Source organism: Oncorhynchus tshawytscha, linkage group LG29 (assembly GCF_018296145.1).
Source record: "Oncorhynchus tshawytscha isolate Ot180627B linkage group LG29, Otsh_v2.0, whole genome shotgun sequence".
NCBI classification, from domain to species: Eukaryota; Metazoa; Chordata; class Actinopteri; order Salmoniformes; family Salmonidae; genus Oncorhynchus; species Oncorhynchus tshawytscha.
Window position 1 is genome coordinate 39,555,686 of NC_056457.1, and position 12,912 is coordinate 39,568,597.

The following is a 12,912-nucleotide window of genomic DNA, read 5'->3' on the forward strand; positions in this document are numbered from 1 at the left end:
CACCAGCAAAGCACCCCCACACCATCTCACCTCCTCCTCCGTGCTTCACTCTCCTTCTCCTTCACACAGTGTCATCAGCAAAGTAAATAGTAAAACATTTATGTATATATAAAACATTTAAAAAATATACACCTATTTAATCCCATTTTTCAGAAGGCAAAAGTATTTTTCACAAAACTGTTTTCAAATCACACAGAGGGCTGTTACATATCAACAAACCAATTTTGAAGTCTTGATAACTGCATCCATGACACGAGCCCGGATATTTTGGTTCTGACAGAGATGTGACTTAAATGCCTCGATCCCGGATAAGGACATTGACATTGATGATTACATCAGATTTAATTGTAATTTTTTTGTCAACGATCTAAACAAAATGCTCAGTAATGTCAAAGTGAAATAAATTCTTATTTTATTTTTTTTGTGATTCAGATTCAAGTCTTGCCATAGATTTATTTTCAAGCAGTGTGCTCTGGGAGTCGGGAAGCAAGTTCAGGGAGTGACTTTTAAAATAAAAAAACACAAGGAACAAAACAAGAAACACGAGTAGCATGTAACAGAACAGAAAGAACCCTAACCCCTACCCCTAACCCTAACCCTAAGCCTAACCCATACAGTTGAAGTCGGAAGTTTACATACACTTAGGTTGGAGTCATTAAAACTCATTTTTCAACCACTTCACAAGTTTCTTGTTAACAAACTATAGTTTTGGCAAGTCGGTTAGGACATCTACTTTGTGCATGACAGAAGTGATTTTTTCCAACAATTCTTTACAGACCGATAATTTCACTTATAATTCACTGTATCACAATAACAGTGGGTCAGAAGTTTTCATACACTAAATTGACTGTGCCTTTAAACAGTTGGAAAATTCCAGAAAATGTCATGGCTTTAGAAGCTTCTGATACGCTAATTGACATAATTTGAGTCAATTGGAGGTGTACCTGTGGATGTATTTCAAGGCCTACCTTTTAACTCAGTGCCTCTTTGCTTGACATCAGGAGAAAATCAAAAGAAATCAGCCAAGACCTCAGAAAAAAACTGTAGACCTCCACAAGTCTGGTTCATCCTTGGGAGCAATTGCCAAATGCCTGAAGGTACCACGTTCATCTGTACAAACAATAGTACACAAGTATAAACATCATGGGACCATGCAACCGTCATACCGCTCAGGAAGGAGACTCGTTCTGTCTCCTAGAGATGAACGTACTTTGGTGTGAAAGGTTCACATCAATCCCAGGACAACAGCAAAGGACCTTGTGAAGATGCTGGAGGAAACGGGTACAAAATTATCTTTAGCCACTGAGTCCTATATCGACGTAACCTGAAAGGCCACTCAACAAGGAAGAAGCCACTGCTCCAAAACCACCATAAAAAAGCCAGACTACAGTTTGCAACTGCACATGGGGACAAAGATCATACTTTTTGGAGAAATGTCCTCTGTTCTGATGAAACAAAAATAGAACTGTTTGGCCATAATGACCATCGTTATGTTTGGAGGAAAAAGGGAGAGGTTTGCAAGCCGAAGAACACCATCCCAACCGTGAAGCACAGGGGTGGCAGTATCATGTTGTGGGTATGATTTGCTGCAGGATGGACTGGTGCACTTCACAAAATAGATGGCATCATGAGGACAGAAAATTGTGGATATATTGAAGCAACATCTCAAGACATCAGTCAGGAAGTTAAAGCTTGGTTGCAAATGGGTCTTCCAAATGGACAATGACCCCAAGCATGCTTCCAAAGTTGTGGCAAAATGAAAATAGAAAATTTGTGGGCAGAACTGAAAAAGTGTGTGCGAGCAAGGAGGCCTACAAACCTGACTCAGTTACATCAGCTCTGTCAGTAGGAATGGGCCAAAATTCACCCAAATTATTGTGGGAAGCTTGTGGAAGGCTACCCGAAACGTTTGACCTAAGTTAAACAGGCAATGCTACCAAATACTAATTGAGTGTATGTAAACTTCTGACCCACTTGGAATGTGATGAAAGAAATTAAAGCAGAAATAAATAATTCTCTACTATTATTCTGACATTTCACATTCTTAAAATAAAGTGGTGATCTTAACTGACCTAAGACAGCGAATTTTTACTATGATTAAATGTTAGGAATTGTGAAAAACTGAGTTTAAATGTATTTGGCTAAGGTGTATGTAAACTTCCGACTTCAACTGTATATAGGGAAGGTAATCAGGCAGGTGATGGAGTCCAGGTCAGTCTGAAGAGGCACTGGTGCGTGTAACGATGGTGACAGGTGTGCGTAATAATGAGCAGCCTGCTGACCTCAAGCACCGGAAAGGGAGTATACATGACATTTAGGTCATTATTGTGGAGTCACAACCATGTTGTTGATCCATCCTCAGTTTTCTTCCATCACAACCACTGAATGTTTTAATATCACCATGGTGACATCCCAGAGCAGTTTCCTCTCTATCCTGCTGCTCAATTCAAAAACGACATTATCTTTCATGTGTCTAGGTAGTTGAATACATCATCCACAGCATCATTATTAAGTTGACCATGCTTAAAAATGAAATGTTTGCTTTGTTATTGTTACCCATCTACCAATCACTGCCCTTTTTTATGAGGCTTTCGAAAATGCTCCCTTGACTTTGTAGTTAAATAATCTGCGCTTGAAATACAAAACGTGACTAAGAGACCTTACAGATGTTGATTGTATGGGGGACAGAAGAAGGGGTAGTCATTCATTAATCATGTCAACCTCTTGTGATATCCCAGGAGGTCTACCCCAGGGGGTGGTAATAGAGGGGAGGTATGTGAGGCGACATTGGCTCCCTCTGCTTTGAGTACACGAGCTGGGCACCCCGACACAGACTGCTCCAAGTGGAGGTAACTAGGGGAAAGTGCCAATCAGCCGTGGAGGCCACATAAAAGGAGCACGTTCGCACACCGCGAGAGAGAAGGGAGAGACCGACACAGAGCCAAAGCTGAGAAGAAGGACTGAGCCAAACCTACGTGATTTTCTGTCTTAGTAAAGTTGTGTTTGCTGACTAAAACCTCCCTGTCTCTGTTTTAATCTCTGCTCAACCCAACACCCCACGGTTTACTATTATCTCACACAGAGTGAGCCCGTGTAACGTATTATGTAAATTGTTAAGGCAAATTTGACTCCTGAATTAATTTAGGATTGCCTAAACAAAAGGGGTGAATACTTATGTAATGACTATATTTTAGTTATTTAATTTGTGTTCTTTAAAAAAAATTGTAGCAATTTCTTTTCACTTTGGCTTTATGGAATATTTAGTTCCATAATGTGTATTCTTGTGTTTAAAAAAAATCTAATTTTAGTGCTTGCGTCAGTTACATGATGTGGAATAGAGTTACACATAGTCATGGCTCTATGTAGTAATGTGCACCTCCCATAGTCTGTTCTGGACTTGGGGACTCTCTCCTGGAGAGTTACCATCTTCTCGGTTTTCTCCAAGCCTAATCCAGTGCACCTGATTCTAATTCCTAGCTGGTTGATAAACTACAGGAGGATACCTGTACAGGAGATCTGAACCTCCACCTAATTCCCCTCCTCTCTCCCTCTACTATAGTGATTGGACTGAGAGGGATGTAAACGCAGACAGTTTGCAGCTACCACATTTAACAATGTGTGATTTCATTCACTGTTACAACATCATTTAAAATAAAGTGAATCATCTTTGCTTCATCTTGTTTGTATGTGCTACGGAGGTCCAGTAGGTTAATGTGAATGTTACTGATGACTGTATTACAATCTTGTTGGTAAGGTTGACTTGAGTGAAATATGATGTGTTTTTGGTATTGTAATCCGTTTCTATAACTGGTCTAAGTACCTGCTGTTTACATTTCAATAGTTAATTACACAAGTGTCAGAAAGTCAGGATAAATCAGGCTAAGATGTTGTAATATCCATCTAAGTGCAGATCAACATTGACTATTACACATATTATTTGGGGTGAGACTCAAAATAATATTCTAGATTTGGGCAAAGAGTAGTAATACTGGCAATCCAGGTAAGAATAGACAGAATAGAGAGACTAGACAGAATAGAGAGACTAGACAGAATAGAGAGACTAGACAGAATAGAGAGACTAGACAGAATAGAGAGACTAGACAGAATAGAGAGACTAGACAGAATAGAGAGACTAGACAGAATAGAGAGACTAGACAGAATAGAGAGAATAGAGAGAATAGACAGACAGAATAGAGATAGAGAGAATAGACATAGACAGAATAGAGAGACTAGACAGAATAGACAGAATAGACATAGACAGAATAGACATAGACAGAATAGACAGAGTAGACAGAATAGACAGAATAGACATAGACAGAATAGACAGAATAGACAGAATAGAGATAGAGAGAATAGACATAGACAGAATAGAGAGACTAGACAGAATAGAGAGAATACAGAGAATAGAGAGACTAGACAGAATAGAGATAGACAGAATAGACAGAATAGAGAGAGTAGACATAGACAGAATAGAGAGAGTAGACATAGACAGAATAGAGAGAGTAGACATAGACAGAATAGAGAGACTAGACAGAATAGAGAGACTAGACAGAATAGAGAGACTAGACAGAATAGAGAGACTAGACAGAATAGAGAGACTAGACAGAATAGAGACTAGAGAGACTAGACATAGACAGAATAGAGAGACTAGACAGAATAGAGAGACTAGACAGAATAGAGATAGACATAGACAGAATAGAGATAATAGACAGAATAGAGATAGACAGAATATAAATAGACAGAATATAAATAGACAGAATAGAAATAGACAGAATAGAAATAATAGACAGAATAGAAATAATAGACAGAAAAGAAATAATAGACAGAATAGAGATAATAGACAGAATAGAGATAATAGACAGAATAGAGAGACTAGAAAGAATAGAGATAATAGAAAGAATAGAGATAATAGAGAGACTAGACATAGACAGAATAGAGAGACTAGACAGAATAGAGATAGACAGAATAGAGAGACTACAGACTAGACCGAATAGAGAGACTAGACAGAATAGAGAGACTAGACAGAATAGAGAGACTAGACAGAATAGAGATAATAGAGAGACTAGACATAGACAGAATAGAGATAATAGACAGAATAGAGATAGACAGAATAGAGATAATAGACAGAATATAAATAGACAGAATAGAGATAGACAGAATAGAAATAATAGACAGAATAGAAATAATAGACAGAATAGAGATAGACAGAATAGAGATAGACAGAATAGAGATAATAGACAGAATAGAGATAGACAGAATAGAGATAATAGACAGAATAGAGATAATAGACAGAATAGAGATAATAGACAGAATAGAGATAATAGACAGAATAGAGATAATAGACAGAATAGAGATAATAGACAGAATAGAGATAAGAGAGAATAGACAGAATAGAGATAATAGACAGAATAGAGATAATAGACAGAATAGAGATAATAGACAGAATAGAGAGGACAGAAGACAGAATAGAGAGGACAGAAGACAGAATAGAGAGACTAGACAGAATAGAGAGACTAGACAGAATAGAGAGACTAGACAGAATAGAGAGACTAGACAGAATAGAGAGAGTAGACAGAATAGACAGACTACAGACTAGACAGAATAGAGATAATAGACAGAATAGAGAGACTAGACAGAATAGAGACTAGACAGAATAGAGAGAGTAGACAGAATAGAGAGGATAGACAGAATAGAGAGACTAGACAGAATAGAGAGACTAGACAGAATAGACAGAATAGAGAGGACAGACGACAGAATAGAGAGACTAGACGACAGAATAGACTAGAACAGAATAGAGAGACTAGACAGAATAGAGATAGACAGACAGAATAGACTAGAACAGAATAGACATAGACAGAATAGAGACGACAGAATAGATAGACAGAATAGAGAGACTAGACAGAATAGAGAGACTAGACAGAATAGAGAGACTAGACAGAATAGAGAGACTAGACAGAATAGAGATAATAGAGAGACTAGACATAGACAGAATAGAGAGACTAGACAGAATAGAGATAGACAGAATAGAGATAATAGACAGAATAGAGATAAGACAGAATATAAATAGACAGAATATAAATAGACAGAATAGAGATAGACAGAATAGAGATAATAGACAGAATAGAAATAATAGACAGAATAGAGATAATAGACAGAATAGAGATAATAGACAGAATAGAGATAATAGACAGAATAGAGAGACTAGACAGAATAGAGATAATAGACAGAATAGAGATAATAGACAGAATAGAGATAGAGAGACTAGACATAGACAGAATAGAGATAATAGACAGAATAGAGATAGACAGAATAGAGATAGACAGAATAGAGATAATAGACAGAATAGAGATAATAGACAGAATATAAATAGACAGAATATAAATAGACAGAATAGAGATAATAGACAGAATAGAAATAATAGACAGAATAGAAATAATAGACAGAATAGAAATAATAGACAGAATAGAGATAATAGACAGAATAGAGATAATAGACAGAATAGAGATAAGACAGAATAGAGATAATAGACAGAATAGAGATAAGACAGAATAGAGATAATAGACAGAATAGAGATAATAGACAGAATAGAGATAATAGAAAGAATAGAGAGACTAGACAGAATAGAGAGACTAGACAGAATAGAGAGACTAGACAGAATAGAGATAGACAGAATAGAGAGACTAGACTAGACCGAATAGAGAGACTAGACAGAATAGAGATACTAGACAGAATAGAGATAGACAGAATAGAGATAATAGACAGAATAGACATAGACAGAATAGAGATAGACAGAATAGAGAGACTAGACAGAATAGAGAGACTAGACAGAATAGAGAGAGTAGACAGAATAGAGAGGACAGACGACAGAATAGAGAGACTAGACGACAGAATAGAGAGACTAGACGACAGAATAGAGAGACTAGACGACAGAATAGAGAGACTAGACAGACTAGAGAGAATAGAGAGACTAGACAGAATAGAGATACTAGACAGAATAGAGATAAGAGAGAATAGACAGAATAGAGATAATAGACAGAATAGAGAGAATAGACAGAATAGAGAGACTAGACAGAATAGAGAGGACAGAATAGACAGAATAGAGAGAGTAGACAGAATAGAGAGACTAGACAGAATAGAGAGACTAGACAGAATAGAGAGACTAGACAGAATAGAGATAGACAGAATAGAGAGACTAGACAGAATAGAGAGACTAGACAGAATAGAGAGACTAGACAGAATAGAGAGAATAGACAGAATAGAGAGACTAGACAGAATAGAGAGACTAGACAGACAGAATAGAGAGAATAGAGAGAGTAGACAGAATAGAGAGAGTAGACAGAATAGACAGACTAGACATAGACAGAATAGAGAGAGTAGACAGAAGAGAGAGTAGACAGAATAGAGATAGACAGAATAGAGATAGACAGAATAGAGAGACTAGACAGAATAGAGATACTAGACAGAATAGAGAGACTAGACAGAATAGAGAGACTAGACATAGACAGAATAGAGAGAATAGACAGAGTAGACAGAATAGAGAGAATAGACAGAATAGAGAGAATAGACAGAATAGAGATAATAGAGAGACTAGAGAGACTAGACAGAATAGACAGAATAGACAGACTAGACAGAATAGAGAGAATAGAGACTAGAGAGAATAGAGAGACTAGACAGAATAGAGAGACTAGACAGAATAGAGATAGACAGAATAGAGAGACTACAGACTAGACCGAATAGAGAGACTAGACAGAATAGAGAGACTAGACAGAATAGAGAGACTAGACAGAATAGAGATAATAGAGAGACTAGACATAGACAGAATAGAGAGACTAGACAGAATAGAGATAGACAGAATAGAGATAATAGACAGAATATAAATAGACAGAATATAAATAGACAGAATAGAAATAATAGACAGAATAGAGATAGACAGAATAGAGATAGACAGAATAGAGATAATAGACAGAATAGAAATAATAGACAGAATAGAAATAATAGACAGAATAGAGATAGACAGAATAGAGATAGACAGAATAGAGATAATAGACAGAATAGAGATAGACAGAATAGAGATAATAGACAGAATAGAGATAATAGACAGAATAGAGATAATAGACAGAATAGAGATAATAGACAGAATAGAGATAATAGACAGAATAGAGATAATAGACAGAATAGAGATAATAGACAGAATAGAGATAATAGACAGAATAGAGATAATAGACAGAATAGAGATAGACAGAATAGAGAGAGTAGACAGACATACAGATAGACAGAATAGAGAGAGTAGACAGAATAGAGATAGACAGAATAGAGAGACTAGACAGAATAGAGAGAGTAGACAGACTAGACAGAATAGAGATAATAGACAGAATAGAGAGACTAGACAGAATAGAGAGACTAGACAGAATAGAGAGACTAGACAGAATAGACAGACTACAGACTAGACAGAATAGAGATAATAGACAGAATAGAGAGACTAGACAGAATAGAGACTAGACAGAATAGAGAGAGTAGACAGAATAGAGAGAGACAGAATAGAGATAGAGACAGAATAGAGAGAGTAGACAGAATAGACAGAATAGAGAGGACAGACGACAGAATAGAGAGACTAGACGACAGAATAGAGAGACTAGACGACAGAATAGAGAGACTAGACGACAGAATAGAGAGACTAGACGACAGAATAGAGAGACTAGACGACAGAATAGAGAGACTAGACAGAATAGAGAGACTAGACAGAATAGAGAGACTAGACAGAATAGAGAGACTAGACAGAAGAGACTAGACAGACTAGAGATAATAGAGAGGACAGAATAGAGAGAGTAGACAGAGTAGACAGACTAGACAGAGTAGACAGAATAGAGATAGACATAATAGAGAGGACAGAATAGAGAGACTAGAGATAATAGAGAGACTAGACAGAATAGAGAGACTAGACAGACTAGAGATAATAGAGAGACTAGACAGAATAGAGAGACTAGACAGACTAGAGATAAGAGAGAATAGACAGAATAGAGATAATAGACAGAATAGAGATAATAGACAGAATAGAGATAATAGACAGAATATAAATAGACAGAATAGAGATAGACAGAATAGAGATAATAGACAGAATAGAAATAATAGACAGAATAGAGATAATAGACAGAATAGAGATAATAGAAAGAATAGAGATAATAGACAGAATAGAGATAATAGACAGAATAGAGATAGACAGAATAGAGATAATAGACAGAATAGAGATAATAGACAGAATAGAGATAATAGACAGAATAGAGAGACTAGACAGAATAGAGATAATAGACAGAATAGAGATAATAGACAGAATAGAGATAGAGAGACTAGACATAGACAGAATAGAGATAATAGACAGAATAGAGATAGACAGAATAGAGATAGACAGAATAGAGATAATAGACAGAATAGAGATAATAGACAGAATATAAATAGACAGAATATAAATAGACAGAATAGAGATAATAGACAGAATAGAAATAATAGACAGAATAGAAATAATAGACAGAATAGAAATAATAGACAGAATAGAGATAATAGACAGAATAGAGATAATAGAAAGAATAGAGATAATAGAAAGAATAGAGATAATAGAAAGAATAGAGATAATAGAAAGAATAGAGATAATAGAAAGAATAGAGATAATAGACAGAATAGAGAGAGTAGAGAGACTAGACAGAATAGAGAGACTAGACAGAATAGAGAGACTAGACAGAAGAGACTAGACAGACTAGAGATAATAGAGAGGACAGAATAGAGAGAGTAGACAGAGTAGACAGACTAGACAGAGTAGACAGAATAGAGATAGACATAATAGAGAGGATAGACAGAATAGAGAGACTAGACAGAATAGAGAGACTAGACAGAATAGAGAGACTAGACAGAATAGAGAGACTAGACAGAATAGAGAGTACACACTAGACAGAATAGAGAGACTAGACAGAATAGAGAGACTAGACAGAATAGAGAGACTAGACAGAATAGAGAGACTAGACAGAATAGAGAGACTAGACAGAATAGAGAGACAGAATAGAGAGACAGAATAGAGAGACTAGACAGAATAGAGAGACTAGACAGAATAGAGAGACTAGACAGACTAGACAGAATAGAGAGGACAGAATAGACAGAATAGAGAGAGTAGACAGAATAGAGAGACTAGACAGAATAGAGAGACTAGACAGAATAGAGAGACTAGACAGAATAGAGAGAATAGAGAGACTAGACAGAATAGAGAGACTAGACAGAATAGAGAGACTAGACAGAATAGAGAGACTAGACATAGACAGAATAGAGAGAATAGAGAGAGTAGACAGAATAGAGATAATAGACAGAATAGACAGACTAGACAGAATAGACAGACTAGACAGACTAGACAGAATAGAGATAATAGACAGACTAGACAGAATAGAGAGACTAGACAGAATAGAGAGACTAGACAGAATAGAGAGACTAGACAGAATAGAGAGACTAGACAGAATAGAGAGACTAGACATAGACAGAATAGACAGAATAGAGAGAGTAGACAGAATAGAGAGAGTAGACAGAATAGAGATAATAGACAGAATAGAGAGACTAGACAGAATAGACAGACTAGACAGAATAGAGATAATAGACAGACTAGACAGAATAGAGATAGACAGAATAGAGAGAGTAGACAGACAGAATAGAGAGAGTAGACAGAATAGAGAGAGACAGAATAGAGAGAGTAGACAGAATAGAGAGGACAGAATAGATAATAGACAGACTAGACAGAATAGACAGAATAGAGATAATAGACAGACTAGACAGAATAGAGATAGACAGAATAGAGATAGACAGAATAGAGATAATAGACAGAATAGAGAGACTAGACAGAATAGAGACTAGACAGAATAGAGAGAGTAGACAGAATAGAGAGGATAGACAGAATAGAGAGACTAGACAGAATAGAGAGACTAGACAGACAGAATAGAGAGAATAGAGAGAGTAGACAGAATAGAGAGAACAGAATAGAGATAATAGACAGAATAGAGATAATAGAGAGACTAGAGAGACTAGACAGAATAGACAGACTAGACAGAATAGACAGACTAGACAGAATAGAGAGACTAGACAGAATAGAGAGAATAGACAGAATAGAGATAATAGACAGAGATAGACATAATAAACAGAATAGAGAGAGACAGAATAGAGAGAGTAGACAGACAGAATAGAGAGAGTAGACAGAAGAGATAATAGACAGACTAGACAGAATAGACAGAATAGAGATAATAGACAGAATAGAGATAATAGACAGAATAGAGAGACTAGACAGAATATAGAGAGTAGACAGAATAGAGATAGACATAATAGACAGAATAGAAATAGACAGAATAGAGAGAGTAGACAGAATAGAGATAATAGACAGAATAGAGAGACTAGACAGAATAGACAGACTAGACAGAATAGAGATAATAGACAGACTAGACAGAATAGAGATAGACAGAATAGAGAGAGTAGACAGACAGAATAGAGAGAGTAGACAGAATAGAGAGAGTAGACAGACTAGACAGGACAGAATATAGAGAGTAGACAGAATAGAGATAATAGACAGACTAGACAGAATAGACAGAATAGAAATAGACAGAATAGAAATAGACAGAATAGAGAGAATAGACAGAATAGAGAGACAGAATAGAGATAATAGACAGAATAGAGAGAGTAGACAGAATAGAGATAATAGACAGAATAGACAGACTAGACAGAATAGACAGAATAGACAGACTAGACAGAATAGAGATAATAGACAGACTAGACAGAATAGAGATAGACATAGCTATAACGTTTTACTTCTATTTGATGAAACTGTCTCAACATTTTACTTTTGTATGTATTGAGCATTGGTTTGAGGAGCTAAAAGCTGGCAGAGAAAACATTGTTTTTAATTAAATTAACAACATATTTCTCAAATATTCAAATTGAAGGGAGTGTTCATAAATAATTGTTCTCTGTGATTCGAGTGTCACTGTTGACAACTTTGTGGCTTTTCTTGGAGGTCATTTCAAAAAGTGCCTTTTGGATAATGCAAATAAAATAAACCCCTTTTAGCAAGAAAACCTGCAAACCGATCGAGGTGCCATCTGGTGATCATTTAGAGAATGGAGTTCTCAGCTGAGGTCCCAAATTCGTTCAGGAATATGGAGTATTGACAGAGAAAAGAGGGGAAAAAAACTCACTTTAACATGCATTGGCCAATCAAAATCCAGTATAGCCAACTCTGAATAAGAGCAGTCACTTTTCTTCTTTTTTTGATGTTTTAAAATTTTACCCCCTTTTTTCTCCCCAATTTCGTGGTATCCAATTGTTAGTAGCTACTATCTTGTCTCATCGCTACAACTCCCGTACGGGCTCGGGAGAGACGAGGGTTGAAATCATGCGTCCTCCGATACACAACCCAACCAAGCCGCACTGCTTCTTAACACAGAGCGCATCCAACCCGGAAGCCAACCACACCAATGTGTCGGAGGAAACACCGTGCACCTGGCAACCTTGGTTATCGTGCACTGCACCCGGCCCGCCACAGGAGTCTCTGGTGCGTGATGAGACAAGGATATCCCTACCGGCCAATCCCTCCCTAACCCGGATGACGCTAGACCAATTGTGCGTCACCCCACGGACCTCCCGAGTGAAGGGACAGATGAGTGTTGAGTGAAGGGCCAGACGAGTGGAGGGCCAGACGAGTGGAGGGCCAGACGAGTGAAGGGCCAGACGTGAAGGGCCAGACGAGTGAAGGGCCAGACGAGTGAAGGGCCAGACGAGTGAAGGGCCAGACGAGTGAAGGGCCAGACGAGTGAAGGGCCAGACGAGTGAAGGGCCAGACGAGTGAAGGGCCAGACGAGTGAAGGGCCAGCCAGACGAGTGGAGGGCCAGACGAGT